The sequence below is a fragment of the Haliotis rufescens genome, unplaced genomic scaffold, assembly GCF_023055435.1.
Source record: "Haliotis rufescens isolate VD_foot unplaced genomic scaffold, xgHalRufe1.0.p SCAF_3, whole genome shotgun sequence".
Classification (NCBI taxonomy): Eukaryota; Metazoa; Mollusca; class Gastropoda; order Lepetellida; family Haliotidae; genus Haliotis; species Haliotis rufescens.
Window position 1 is genome coordinate 5,311,600 of NW_025964001.1, and position 14,569 is coordinate 5,326,168.

At 39.4% G+C, this 14,569-nt stretch overlaps 1 long non-coding RNA gene across 1 annotated transcript; it reads left to right on the plus strand.

Moving 5' to 3' along the window:
• The first annotated feature begins 569 nt into the window (after positions 1-569).
• LOC124133747 lies at positions 570-2,784 on the plus strand. Its single transcript, XR_006860983.2, has 3 exons — positions 570-1,708; positions 1,809-1,911; positions 2,132-2,784. It is a non-coding gene; the product is annotated as an uncharacterized LOC124133747 (long non-coding RNA).
• Positions 2,785-14,569: the final 11,785 nt, after the last annotated feature.

The following is a 14,569-nucleotide window of genomic DNA, read 5'->3' on the forward strand; positions in this document are numbered from 1 at the left end:
CGTCACAAGACAGGCGGATGCTCTCACCAGTCGGCGAGTAACGACGGCATTCGGTACACTGCCAGACAATATGTGTCTCGTCCTTCCTGGTCCAGACCGCCTCCGTGGTCTAGTGGTAGAGCGTCCGCCCGGAGAGAGGAAGTTCCGGGGTTTGATCCCCGGTCGCGTCATACCAAAAGACGTTACAAGATAGTACTTGTTACCCTGTCTGGCGCTCGGCATTAAGGGGCTAAAACAAGGACTGGTCGGCTCGGAGTCAGTATACTGTGTCTCAGTGGGGTATTCATGTTAAACTGCGGCGCTATAAATCGGCATCAGTCTGGACTAGTACAAGCAGCCACACAAACACACGTACATGCACGTCGCTATATAAGTGCAATAATCTTGGACGCGACGTTAAACCCCATTTCACCTCACCTCACCTCCCTGGTCCAGACTGGGTCGGTTGATAATGTTGTCTGTCCCTCTTTGGGACTCGTGTGTGTGAGCTAGTAGGGTACATAAAATTTCTGTTTGCATTGATAAGATTTCTATTTTCGTATATTGATATGATTATATTTTCTACACTCTAAATCTATGTGTTCTAATATAGAACTCCGGACGCGTCCAAACGTTCTGCCACAGAATACGAATGTTCTTATTCGGGGAGCACGTGTTCTATTGCTGAACGCCTGTGATCTGATGTAGAACGCGTGTGTTCTCTCCTGGGAGAAGTCCATGCACATTAGCAGAGATTATGTGCTGAATATTGTTAGACAAATTTAAATTCGACCATATATTTGTGTTTTCGGAATATTTATTTTTGAGAAGAAGAGAGGCTGGTAGATTGGTAAGTCAAACAGAAAATGTGTCATATTTTGAGTTTGATGAATGATAAATAGTTTATAAACATGGCATATTTTGTGTTAATAATAACTCATATGTAGCCTGACTAAATACAACAAGAAACATTACTGAAATACAACTCATTGCTAATACATGGAAATAACTTACTTGCATTATGGGACATTTACGTGTATCAGAACACTGGCATTCTGATGGCTAATTTTACCTGGATATTTTATGTGGGCTATGGAACATATACGGTCTATTTGCTGAACACATGCGTTCTCTCCTAGAACGCATGTGTTCTGCTATGTTCTATAGTGATAAGCAGCACACTAATGTTACAGGCGAGAACACGTGTTCCATTAATAGAACATAGGGGTTCTATTTTTCTAACTAGCATTCGAAGCTGCCCATGCCGTTATGTGAGAAACTGACGTGACGTAGCATTTATTTGGCGCTACAATTTCCTATCATCTGAGGGGTATCTGTGGTAAGTATCAATCTAGGAATAATTTTGTTTCATATTTAATCCTTACCTAAAATTGTGTAATATTTCGGCGATATATTCATATGCTGATTGCATGCGAAGTAAAACCGGCCCCTTACGAAACTCATAGCAGACGACATATTCCCCGCCATTTTGACCGTCATTTCTGCCATTGTTCCACACGCATTATTCGCAAATTGTGAGATGACATTTTGAAAGTTTCCGTTTATTTGAATGATGTTCAAATAAAATGAATATATATTTCAGGTTCTATATGAATCGCCTGAAAGTGCGAAGCGGGCTACATGCAACAAATCTCTGAACATCTAAATTTGGGATCCGAGGGCATGATCAGCATGCATCGGCAATGCATCGAAATCAGCAGAGAGTAGGGTAAGTATGTAATGAACAAAAAGAACTAAACCTTCACAGGACATGTTTTGGGCTATTTTATGTGAAATATTTTAAAAGAGTCTTGTTGTTTCTATTACAGGGTGCATTGCAGATAATCAGTACAATCCTTGGAAATTATTGCACACGGCACATGTCTACGCAAAGGAGGAAAAGAATCAAGGTTTCGCAGAACAATTAAGAAGGTACTTGTGTATATTTTGCTCTTGTCTTTATCCAAGTAAGTGATAACTTTGTTAGTCAAATAACATTTTGGGCAAAACATTTTGCAACCTATAAATAATGAAACAAATGTCATGGTAATCTTGCGTTTACTAACGAACATTTGTTAGAATAATGTCTTATGTAATATGTACGAGTTTGATAACTATATGACTATGACAAAATAAATGTTTGGTGTTGTAGGCTGTTGCGGAGTCGTATTTGACATGAAGTTTCCTGAAGCATGCGATGGTCATGTGGCTGTTACGAACATCGTCCTTGGGGATATTTACCCACAAGAAACATCTGCGAAGTACTTGCGCTTCGTGAAAGACTTGAAACTTAAGTTATCTTAAGTATGGAAGTATGCTACAGTTTGCTACATGACAGTTTGTAATGTTTCATGAAGAACTCTGACTCACATATTTAAGTGACTTGAATATCCATGATCATGACAAATAAATGTAATAAAGAATTCATGGTTGCAGTTCAGAATTTCGTCCGTGTGATTTTATGCCAGAGAATATGTATGGGTATATGGTTCATATTCTTACGCCTTGAAAAAACATCGGGTAAACTGTATTCGACAACACACAATGAGTTGTCATTTCAGTACTGTGGAAGTACGTGTCCGAGAACATGTAGTGTTCTGAATCTCGGTCCAGAACACTTTACAGGCGTTCTAAAAGTGTTACATCGTCAGAACACGTTGAAGCGTTCTAAATATGTTTGTAGAACACTCCTGTTCTAGGTCGAGAACATCAACGTTCAGAATATTTTCAGAACACATGGACGCGTTCTAAAAGTGTTACATCCATGTGTTCTGTCTAGTGTTCAGAAGTAGAACACTTGGGTTTAGAGTGTATATCTTTGGCTTTTTATATACGTCGTTTGAGTAGCTGTCAGTCTCTCAGAAATAGAGTTACTTTGGCCTTCGCTATTGCATGTCTTGGATCTACGACAGACAGCGGATCTAACTGCAATTCTTGTTTTAACCGACCCCGGACTGGGGCGTGGTCTTGACATTCCAGTAACAAGTGAGCAATGGGTTCAAGTTGATTGCAAGATCGGCATACCTTCTCATAGTGCGTTATGTAATCGAGTCTGAGGCGTGAGATGGCAAGTTCAACTTTCCTTTCATTGGAGTATGAGTTTGGCTTTTGTTGGATCTTGGGTTGAATTTTGTATAGCCATCTGCCGATCTTACTTGCGTCCAAATGGGCTTGCCATCTTTGGGCTATGGAGGCTTTGATTTTGATTTTTATCTCTAGTTTACTGATGGGAATATGCTGTATCCCCGCTTTGTCTGGAGCTAGCTTCGCCAGTGTCTGCTTTTTCATTTCCATGAATACCTATTTGAGAGGGGATCCAACACACCTCCACCTGTTGCCCTTGGTCCGATAGTTTTGTATATTCGGTCTTGAATATTATTGACTGGGATTGCCTAAAAGTCGGGCCGGGCCGGGCCAGCGGGATACTAAAAGTGGATTGCAGAATATTATAACGAAACGTGGATACCTAGGCAGATCTTAAATTGTCCACAAACGTAGAGTTTTGCCCCATTAAATCAAAATGCATCGTCAACAATGTAATAAACTGATAATTTTGACTACATACCGAGAGTCCTCGTAGAAAAGCCAGTGTCTTGACTGTGTTTTCTTTGAGAAGATTTCTCACCGACCTTACTTACTTACTTACTTACTTTGGAGATTTAACGTGCGCTTTCCGACTGATGCGTATTTCGCACACGGGCCCGGCCAGGCCATTTAATGTGTTTCCGAAAGGGGCGAAGGTGGTCTGTGCAACCAAGAGGGGGGTTTTAGGGGTTGCTTATATAGAATTTGGGAATTTTGAGATTTGGAATAGATGCCGATGGGATTGGGGAGGAGAACTAAGGGAGCTGGGTATGGTGGATGTTTGTTTGTTTATGTGATTTTGATTTGGTGAGTTATTGTGTTTTTAGATGCGTTTTATTAGTTCCGTTTTGATTAAGAATACGCCTATAAGGCCTTGAAGTTTTCTAGTTTATTTTGTGGGTTTAGTATTGCTTCTAGAGTTGCTTCACCGACCTTAGCGTGTAGGGTTTTTATGTCCTGGGCAGGAATTGACAGTGTTTTGACTACTATTCTTTCATTAATTAACGTGTTGGGCATCCCTAATTAACCTTTACTAATTCATGTTAAACCAACACAGAATGTTTTCTGGAAGTGGACATTCGCGAATGTCAAAGGGCTGACACGACACGTGTTAACAACAGTCAAAACACTTCTTAAGTTACTAAACATACTTTATATCTAAAGAATAGTATTATATCTACCTACATGCCACTTTAGTGTCTCATATTGCGGTAGATAAAGAAAACACGGTGCTCAAAGTGAAGTCCTTTTCCCGCTACATTCTTTATCAGAAGTGATTGGTCTGTGTTCGGTCCGACTTGGACCGGGCTGTCAAAATCAACTTTAGACTCACAGATGCATCATCAAATGTGTTTACATCTACAGACTAGTATTATATCTACCTATATACCACTTTATATAATGTCACAGTATATCGAAATTAAAGAAAACTGGCCCGTTAAAGTGAAGCACTTTTACTGTATTTTCTCAAGGAAATCTCTGTCACATGTGTTTGCCCCGACTTGGCCCGGGCTCTCAAAATCAACTTAAGCCTAACAGATATATCTTCAAATGTGTTTCCATCTATAGACTAGAATTATATCTACCCAAATACCACTTTATAGTGTCACAGTACATCGCATTTAAATAAAATACGGTGCTCAAAGTGAAGCCCTTTTCCCTCTACATTCTCAACGTAGCCTGTATTAGAAGTGTTTGGTTTGTGTTGGGTCGGGCTTACCGGGCTGTCAAAATCAACGTTAACCTCACAGATGTATCATCAAATATGCTTACACCTATGGACTAGTGTTATATCAACCTATATACCACTTTATAATGCCACAGTACAACGCATTTAAAGAAAACTGGTCCTTTAAAGTGAAGCACTTTTTCGGTTAAAGTGAAGCACTTTTACTGTATTTTCTCAAGAACAGATATATCTTCAAATGGATTCACATCCATAGACTGTTGTTGTTGTTGTTGTTGTTGTTGTTGTTGTTGTTGCATTAAGTGTTCAAGAGGTCGCCTTCTGCCTTAGCAATATCGGCTGACCTGTCCCTCTTTGGGACTCCTGTGTGTGAGTAGGGTACACATATCTATTGTGAGTTTGGTATTCACATAATTTGTTTTTTTTGGTATTGATATGATTTCTATTTTCGTATATTGACATAATTTCATTTTTATCTTTGGCTGCTCTGTTTATATATGTCGTTCGAGAAGCTGTCCATCTCTCAGAAATAGAGTTAGTTTGGCCTTCTAGGCTTTAGAAGATCTACGACAGATAGCGGATCTAGCTGCAATTCTTGTTTTAACCGACCCCGGACTGGGGCGTGGTCTTGCCATTCCAGTAACAAGTGAGCAATGGATTCAAGTTGATTGCAAGATCGGCATACCTTCTCATAGTGCGTTATGTAATCGAGTCTGAGGCGTGAGATGGCATGTTCAACTTTCCTTTCATTGGAGTATGAGTTTGGCTTTTGTTGGATCTTGGGTTGAATTTTGTATAGCCATCTGCCGCTATAACTTGCGTCCAACTGTCTTTGCCATCTTTGGGCTATAGAGGCTTTGAATTTGCATTTTATCACTAGTTTACTAAAGGGAATAGGCTCTATCTCCGCTTTATCTAGAGCTAGCTTCGCCAGTGTGTCTGCCTTTTCATTTCCATGAATACTTATTTGAGAGGGAACCCAACACAGCTGAACCTGTCCTATAGTTTTGTATATTCGTCATAGAATATTATTGACTGCATTAGGCCAGGAGTTTGTGTTCCTGCCGCTGATGGCTTGAGGTGCACTTAGCGAGTCTGATAGGATGACTGCCTTTGCTTCCGGGAGTTCCGGTATGAGTTTGAGTGCATGATGAATGGCCTCCAAATCAGCAGTGAATACTGACTGACCATCAGACAGGCGAACCTAATGGGCTTGGTGTTTGGGGCTGTGGATATGGATCCCGTAACCAGCACTGTTGTTGATAGGATTCTTGAATCCATCAGTGTATATATGGGCCCAACTGTCCCAGGTAGTTTGTATTTTAGTGATAGCTACTGATCGTAGTAGGGCTGGGTTTTCCTTTTCAGTGATAAGTCGTTGAAAACACCTGTGACAGAGGTTTTCTTGAGATAATACAGTGGTTTGTGATTGCTCATTAATGTCATCATGTGTGCATGTTGCAATAATATGTAGGTATGCTCGTCGATAATGGGGTAATGAGCCAATATAACTTTGGCCCGTCTTGGCCCGGACAGACCTTTAGGCAATCCCATGATGAATCGCCTCCAGTGACCATCAGGCAGGGACCCGTGAAGATCCGGGGTAGAATATAGTCTTCAGCAACCCTTGCTTGCCGTATAAGGCGACTATGCTTGTCGTAAAAGGCGACTAACGGGATCGGGTGGTCAGGCTCGCTGACTTGGTTGATACATGTCATCGATCCCAATTGCGTGGATTAATGCTCATGAAATTAATCACTGGATTGTCTGGTCCAGACTCGATTATTTACAGACCGCCGCCATATAGCTGGAATATTGCTGAGTGCGGCGTAAAACAACAAACCAACCAAAACCAACCATCAGGCAGGCGAACCGAATGTGGTTGTGTTTTCGAGCTATGAATATGGATCCCGTAACCAGCAGTGTTCTGTTCACTGAATTGTTTTCACGCACGATTGCATGGACATTAAATCATAAATTACTATTTATATGGTTTCTTTACCACTGTACTGGTCCCAGCTGCCCCAGGTAGTTTGAATGTTAGTGATAGCTACTGATCGTAGTACGGTTGGGTTTTCTTGTTTAGTGACTTCTGATGTTAAAACAGTGTCAACTTTGGGAGTTTTTAGAGTCCAGGGAGGGTGTAACCCTTTGTATAGTGATATTTTGGTGGCTGAATGCCATCAGAATTGTGACTTCGGATGCGTTCACGGAGTAATATCCCAGATGGCTTATGTGGGGAATTTCCCCGAGCTAGGTCTTCATCTCGGGTGTTATGTCTTGCCATATTTTTCTCACCAAAGGATTTGATGTTTGTCCCCAGAACGATAATATTGCCTGCTCTCTTCTTTGTTTCAATGCGAGGTCTCCTGCTTGTAGCGCAATCTGCCATTTAGTTTTAATGATTCAAACGCCGTAGCCTAGGGGTACAGAGCACTCAGGTATGATTTTAGTGTGATTGCGTGACCATTAGCATGTCAGAAGACCTTTCAGTGAGTGAGTTAAAATGTAACGTCACATCGGCAATATTTCAGCCATATCGTGACGAGAACATTAATAATACTTAAATTTAGACGAATAAAATACCTGTCATCGAAGGACAGTATAATAACTAGTATATCACAGTTTATAAGTAAAACAAGTTTAGAGCAATTAAAAGAATAACCTATTATTCAACAATATATTATAAAAACGGGCTATAGATCGCCAGCAACCAAAGTTAGGCCACCTTACTGGGGACCGTGGGGACTTACAATACCTCTGCTACCTGCACGGCTCCCCAGCATGATTTATACCATCAATTCAGCTGCTGGTGATGGTGCGCAATTAAGCCACCATAAAAAAGAAACAAATGTACTACGTTTAAAAACTGTGGTTGGAATAAACGTACTTTCAGGATGTGGTATTACATATCCAATCAGGGAGAACACCTTTTTATTTAACATTGTGTGCACTTATATAACAGAGAGTGAGACTCACGCATGTTGGAAACTATCAAGATATGTGGCACATTGTAGAGCGACCCACGGTCACTATTGTTCTCTGTACACAAGTAGTGTGTGACCTTTCAGGTAATCAATACATGTAGGTCATATCGCACATTTCATACGTTAATCAACGGGTACACTTTATGGCAGTGTTTCCATTACTTAACACGGGTTCGAGTCGTCCGAGGCGCTGCAATTAACCGTGCATGAAAAGAACATTGCATCATATTTAGGCACGCAAAAAGCTTTGATCTTGGGTTCGAATCCTGGTTCGCACTGATTCTTATACCCCCGACCTGAAAGGGCGCACCTTCCCGAGGCAAGGGAGTTAACTGACTATAAAAGTCCAGTTTCCATCCTTACCGAACTAGGCTGGAATGATGGAGTTATATTTTGGCTGGACTAACGAGTCTATGCATAGTCCAATCAAAATCGCGTAACGAAATCGACATCCGGTTCGTAAACTGCCGTGCAGATTTCGGTCGATTTGCAAAACATGTGTACCGGCAACTTAGCGTCAAGGGGGTGGGGGGGGGGGGGGGGGGGGGGGCTATAACTTGAAATCAACATCATAGATTAGGTCTTTGAATGGCATTTAGAAGTGATTCACATAAGAAAGAGAATATATGGATGTCAACTTCTTTATTATGAGGAACACAACGTTTCGGAGTATTTGCTTACTCTTTTACTAAGGAGTAAGCATATACCCCGAAACGTTGTGTACCTCATAATAAGGAAGTTGACATCCATATATTCTCTTCCTTAACTTCATAGATTGTTTTCGGACTCGGTGAACACTTTTTATACCTTTAGGAGAGGTGCAGTGTGAAGTTTGGTTTGAATATTTGGATTTTCTAAAAATATATAGCATTTTTTTTCATTTTACTTTGATTTTTTTTACTTAACCATTTGTGCAACCTAGCTGTAACTAGAAAACGTTACTACTTCATGGATTCTTTTCAAATTTAGGGAACAGTTTCCATACTAATAGAAGAGGTGCAGTGAATTTGATATGTGTATTTTCTGAAGAAAAATATCTTGTTTGAACATTGAATATATTTTTTAACTTAAACATTTGTGAGAATTTAACTTAAAAACTACTTCATGGATTCTTTTCATATTGGGGGGTACAGTTCCTATACCAGTTGGAGAGGTGCGCTGCAAATTTTGATTTCGATAAAAGTGGATCTTCTGAGAAAATATTGCTTTTTTCATGTTTTGAATTTAGAAATATGTTGGAGTTAAAGTCGGGGTATATTCGTGAGTCCTGCTCACTTTTTGTCTTGTTTTTATACGTTTGACACCACTGTAGCTTGTGGGTTTCACCTTAGTGCTAACCAGCATCACCTTGTGCTTTCCTCCCACTTCAAGCTGACAAGCTATGACATAACTCAAACACCATTCTCACTCAATACCCATCTCACTCATACACTCACTCTACAACAACCGGTGTCATCTGTGGAGGCCACAATGATTCGCGAGTCTTGGCTTCGCTGCTTCCAACAAAGTTTTTGTCGTGTCTGAAAAAACGTGTATAAATACATTCAAAGCAATGGCACGTCGATTTTCAGTTTATATCGGTTTATCTCGAATATTAACACTGCAGCTTCCTACTTCATTCATCCTCAATGCCTCTTGCACCTAATTAACCCACAGAAACTGAACCCAAATTTACCGAGAGAAAACGGCACCAAAATAAACCCAGCAAAATTGGCATCAAATCAAAATAGCAGAAACTGTACCTTATTGACTAAAACAACTACAGATAACTCCTTTACACTAGGGTATACAATTACCGTATTCGACGTAATAAGCGCCCCGCTCTAATAAGCGCCCACGGCGATATTTGCTAATATATTGGCTAGTGAACAATCCCAATTAGCACCCCTTCCGATTGATCAATGTACACAAGACTTATTTATTCGTGTATAATAAGCACCCGTGTGATATATGCACCCTTAATTATGGGCAATTAAATTCTGGAAAATATATCCGTCGTGTATAATACGCACATACATTTCTTTTGTATCATTTCGGGCTGTCAGCATAAAACACGAAATTTACGATCTTTCAATTCTGTTTTTTTCTCACTAAAATTATATTCTAATAAGAGCCCCCTTTTTCTAATTTTGAGAGCGCTCTGGGCGCTTATTAAGTCGTATACGGTATACATCAATGGCCATAAGAAAAGGATCTAATGTATATCTTACCATTCATCACATTTTCAGGAACCAGTATGCTTTGTCCAGACTGATTATTTTCAGACCTGGAATATTTCTGAGTGCTGGAATAATGCTGACTGCCGCTTTTAACATTCACTCACAAATAAGAAATAGCATCTGATTGAATAAATTCATTTATTCAGAAAGAAACTAAACAAGCAATCGCATAGACATCACGACTGTCTGGCTCAACAGTCAATAAAGCACAACATATCCTTCACTATACAGCTCTACACCCAGGTAGATGGTGCTACCTAAATCCCATGATGTAAGCCATCAGTACCCAATGCTAGTATCTCACAATATATTATTGTGAGGTGTTACACATACACACAAATTTCAAGTATTCCTATTGTCAAATTATAATGTATAATAAATATAATTTATTAATAAATTACTTTCTAAAATCAACAAAATTAGTGATTTGTTTATTTGGAATGGCAATATGATATCTCATGATTGTATAATTACCTAAACTCTATACTAAAGTACTCACGGAAATGAAAAAACCCTGTTTTTTCGACCTCAGATCTTAAATAAATGCAGTTAATATACAAAATATGTAAATATTCAAACAACTAAATTAGTACTAATTGGGCTGTGGCACAAATACAGCGTATCAAGTGATTTAATGCCTTTTTACACGTAAAAGTGTGTAAAAATGTGAACAAGTATTTGTCACAGAGTGACGAAATATCCCCCGCCTGTACACCATAGTACCAAATATGAAGACAATCCAGCGATTAGTTCTTGAGATATTGTGGCAACACCGTTTTCCAACTCCAAAAACAGATTTGCCTGCTGTGACCTTGAAAATGGGGTCAAGGTCACCAAATCTGACAGGTGTATGCGGTGTCTGTATATACACTATAGTTCCAAATATGAAGACAATCCAGCGATTAGTTCTTGAGATATCGCGGCAACACCGTTTTCTAACTCCAAAAGCAGATTTGCCTGCTGTGACCTTGACAATGGGGTCAAGGTCACCAAAACCGACTGGTGTCTGCGGTGTCTGTATATACACCATAGTTCCAAATATGAAGACAATCCAGTGTTTAGTTCTTGAGATATCGCGGCAACACCGTTTTCTAACTCCAAAAGCAGATTTGCCTGCTGTGACCTTGACAATGGGGTCAAGGTCACCAAAACCGACTGGTGTCTGCGGTGTCTGTATATACACCATAGTTCCAAATATGAAGACAATCCAGTGTTTAGTTCTTGAGATATCGCGGCAACACCGTTTTCTAACTCCAAAAGCAGATTTGCCTGCTGTGACCTTGAAAATGGGATCAAGGTCACCAAAACCGACTGGTGTCTGCGGAGTCTGTATATACACCATAGTTCCAAATATGAAGACAATCCAGTGTTTAGTTCTTGAGATATCGCGGCAACACCGTTTTCCAACTCTAAAAGCAGATTTGTCTGCTGTGACCTTGAAAATGGGATCAAGGTCACCAAAACCGACTGGTGTCTGCGTAGTCTGTATATACACCATAGTTCCAAATATGAAGACAATCCAGTGTTTAGTTCTTGAGATATCGCGGCAACACCGTTTTCCAACTCTAAAAGCAGATTTGTCTGCTGTGACCTTGAAAATGGGATCAAGGTCACCAAAACCGACTGGTGTCTGCGGAGTCTGTATATACACCATAGTTCCAAATATGAAGACAATCCAGTGTTTAGTTCTTGAGATATCGCGGCAACACCGTTTTCCAACTCCAAAAGCAGATATGCCTGCTGTGACCTTGAAAATGGGGTCAAGGTCACCAAAACCGACTGGTGTCTGCGGAGTCTGTATATACACCATAGTTCCAAATATGAAGACAATCCAGTGTTTAGTTCTTGAGATATCGCGGCAACAAACAGGTGGGACGTACGGACGTACGTACGGACGGTCGTGAATACTATATCCCCCGCTTCGCGCTTTCGCGCGGCGGGGGATAATAAAACAGACTATTGTGAAACAGGGCATAACCAGGTGTAAGTAGATCAAGGTGACCTATGACACCTTGACGACGGGTGGGAACAGGTGCATAATGCCTATAGTCTGTTTCTGCTATGTCAATTTGGACTTAGTTTTATTTTTGAATGTTGAAAGTGCCGACAAATTACCTCCTGTAAAGCACATTTTGTATTGTTCACTGAGATCAAACTAGCAAATCCAAACTAGTACTTTTCGAGTTGTTTTGTTATTTCGTATTTACAGCTACGTAACACTTTGTGTCGATTTTTAAATTGAGAAAAACAGTTTTTTTCCATTTCCGTGAGTACTTTAATGTTTTTCAGGCTGATGTTCAGATCTTCAACTTGAAAACAATTGAGTTTCATCAATGAAACAACAAAACACAACAGACTTAATGACATACATTTCACTTAATGATGAATTATTTAAGTTGCATAATATCAAAGAAATGATCAATCTCATTAAAATCAGATCTTAGTTCTTTGTTTAGCGGTAACAAGAACTAAGGTCTGGTTTTAATGAGATTGAGAAATGATTTAAAGTAAAACAATCCCAATAGAGAGAAACAGCACCATAACACATGTTACACTACAGATAAGGATAGTGAACATATATCGCATGTAGAGATAATGTCAGGATTAAGAGTTCATAAGCAAATCAGAAATGACAAAAACAACACAAACACGACAAGCCTTCCAAACATCTTGTATTGAGGCCCAATCAGGGTGAGGGCAAGAGCAAGAAGAGGCCAATACCAAAGAGTAGGGGGAAGAGAAGAAAGAAAACAAGAGTGTCATGACACTGTAGCTCACCTGGATATGTAGTCAACAGCCACATAATAAAGGTTGCTGTCAGCGTTGCTTATCAAACATTTTCTGCATAAATATTGAGGACCAGAGTATTGTCAAATAAAACAGCAGTAACTAAATTTTGCCAATGTTTCTAAATTTGCAAGAATGAACAAAATATTGATGAACATTTTTGCAATACACAACAGTTAATGTACTTTACACAACATATCAACTCTGAGACCTACCTTCAGTGGAGAATAATGTTTCTAATGCAATGCAATTTTGCTTATCTAATTGTTGCACAAAAATACAGTGTTTGTATGTTGATCCCCCTACCGACTAGTTACATACCAAATTTCATTACATTTGGAGCACAAATGACTGAGTAATGGCCATTAATGGCTGACGAGCGACCATATTGGAAATCAGATTTACACATACTACAATAATGACAATAATGCCACAAGACAATTTGGGGCTTATAGACTCAGACGTTATGTAGCACAGACTGAATTCATCTGGGCTAACATGGAAGCATTATGTTAAAGGAATAAATAATAAATTGAATTTAATCACAGACCTTGTTTTTGCATATTACAGTTCTGATAAAACATAAGCTAATGACAAAAGACATTCTAAGCATTGTAACTAATCTGACAGAAGCTCTATCATACTGCATCAGACTGATGAATAAACATCTTGTATCAAGGAATGCAATATTTGTGAATTACCAAACACTTTTGTAATAAAACAACAATATTACAAAGACAATATTGAATGAGACAGTACTTCCATGCAGTGAAAACTCCCCTTGGAATGCCAATATGTGTCATAAAATAGTGCAATAGTGCATAAGAAGTAGACATAAAACAACAATAAAACAAGGAAATAGTTCACAAAAGTGCGGTCAACAAATAAAACAATCAAGTCTGCACTGACACATCTTCCCGAGGCAAGTGTGTTAACTGACTGTAAAAGTCCAGTTGCCACCCTTGCTGAACTAGGCTGGTATTTTTGGGCTTGATCGTAGCACCAGTGGCTATTACGAGTTATGTACCTTCTATGTTCTTCATACGGACCAATCAGATTCCATCTCTCATATCGCTTGCATTTGCTTAAAAAAAAAATGGCTGCACCCAGTCAAGACGATTTGTTTCATAATCAAGGCCTAAATTGTAATAAAACGGGTCTAACCCTGCAAAGTGCATCAAATCACATAAGCACCTTGATTAAAAGAATGAAAGAATTTGGAAAGTATTTGTTGACGCCCAGTTGGCAGTACTAATGCTTTGCAAATCCTGCAGTCGACCTAAATCTGCACGTTGAAATCCATGTTCATTACGAATCAGACGTCTAGTTCGTTATGCGATTTTTATTGGACTATCCATAGACTCGTTCGTCCAGCCAAAATGTAACTCCATAATTGCAGCCTAGTTCGGCAAGGGTGGAAACTGGACTTTTATAGCCAGTTAACTCCCTTGCCTCAGGAAGATGTCACTGACATAATACAGCTGTGGTTTTATCAACATCCAATGATTCATTGAATTAAACTGGGCATTTGAGGCTCCAGAACATCACAATCTCTATACACAAAGATCTAAAGACATCCCATTACAGGTCACGACAGAACAGCCTTTTGCAAACTTGACCAATGAAATGACTAACAGGAAGTCAACATTAGCCAATCAGAAATCATTTTTCTCTAACTTTACACACTAGTTTCAAACTGGAGATTTCCATTTGTGATTACACTTTGAAAAATATTGATTCAAAATTTGAAAACTGTACAAAAGAAAATTATGAAAGTCTAATAGATGGCCGAGATTGTATGGCAGTACTTCCTACAGGCTGTGGAA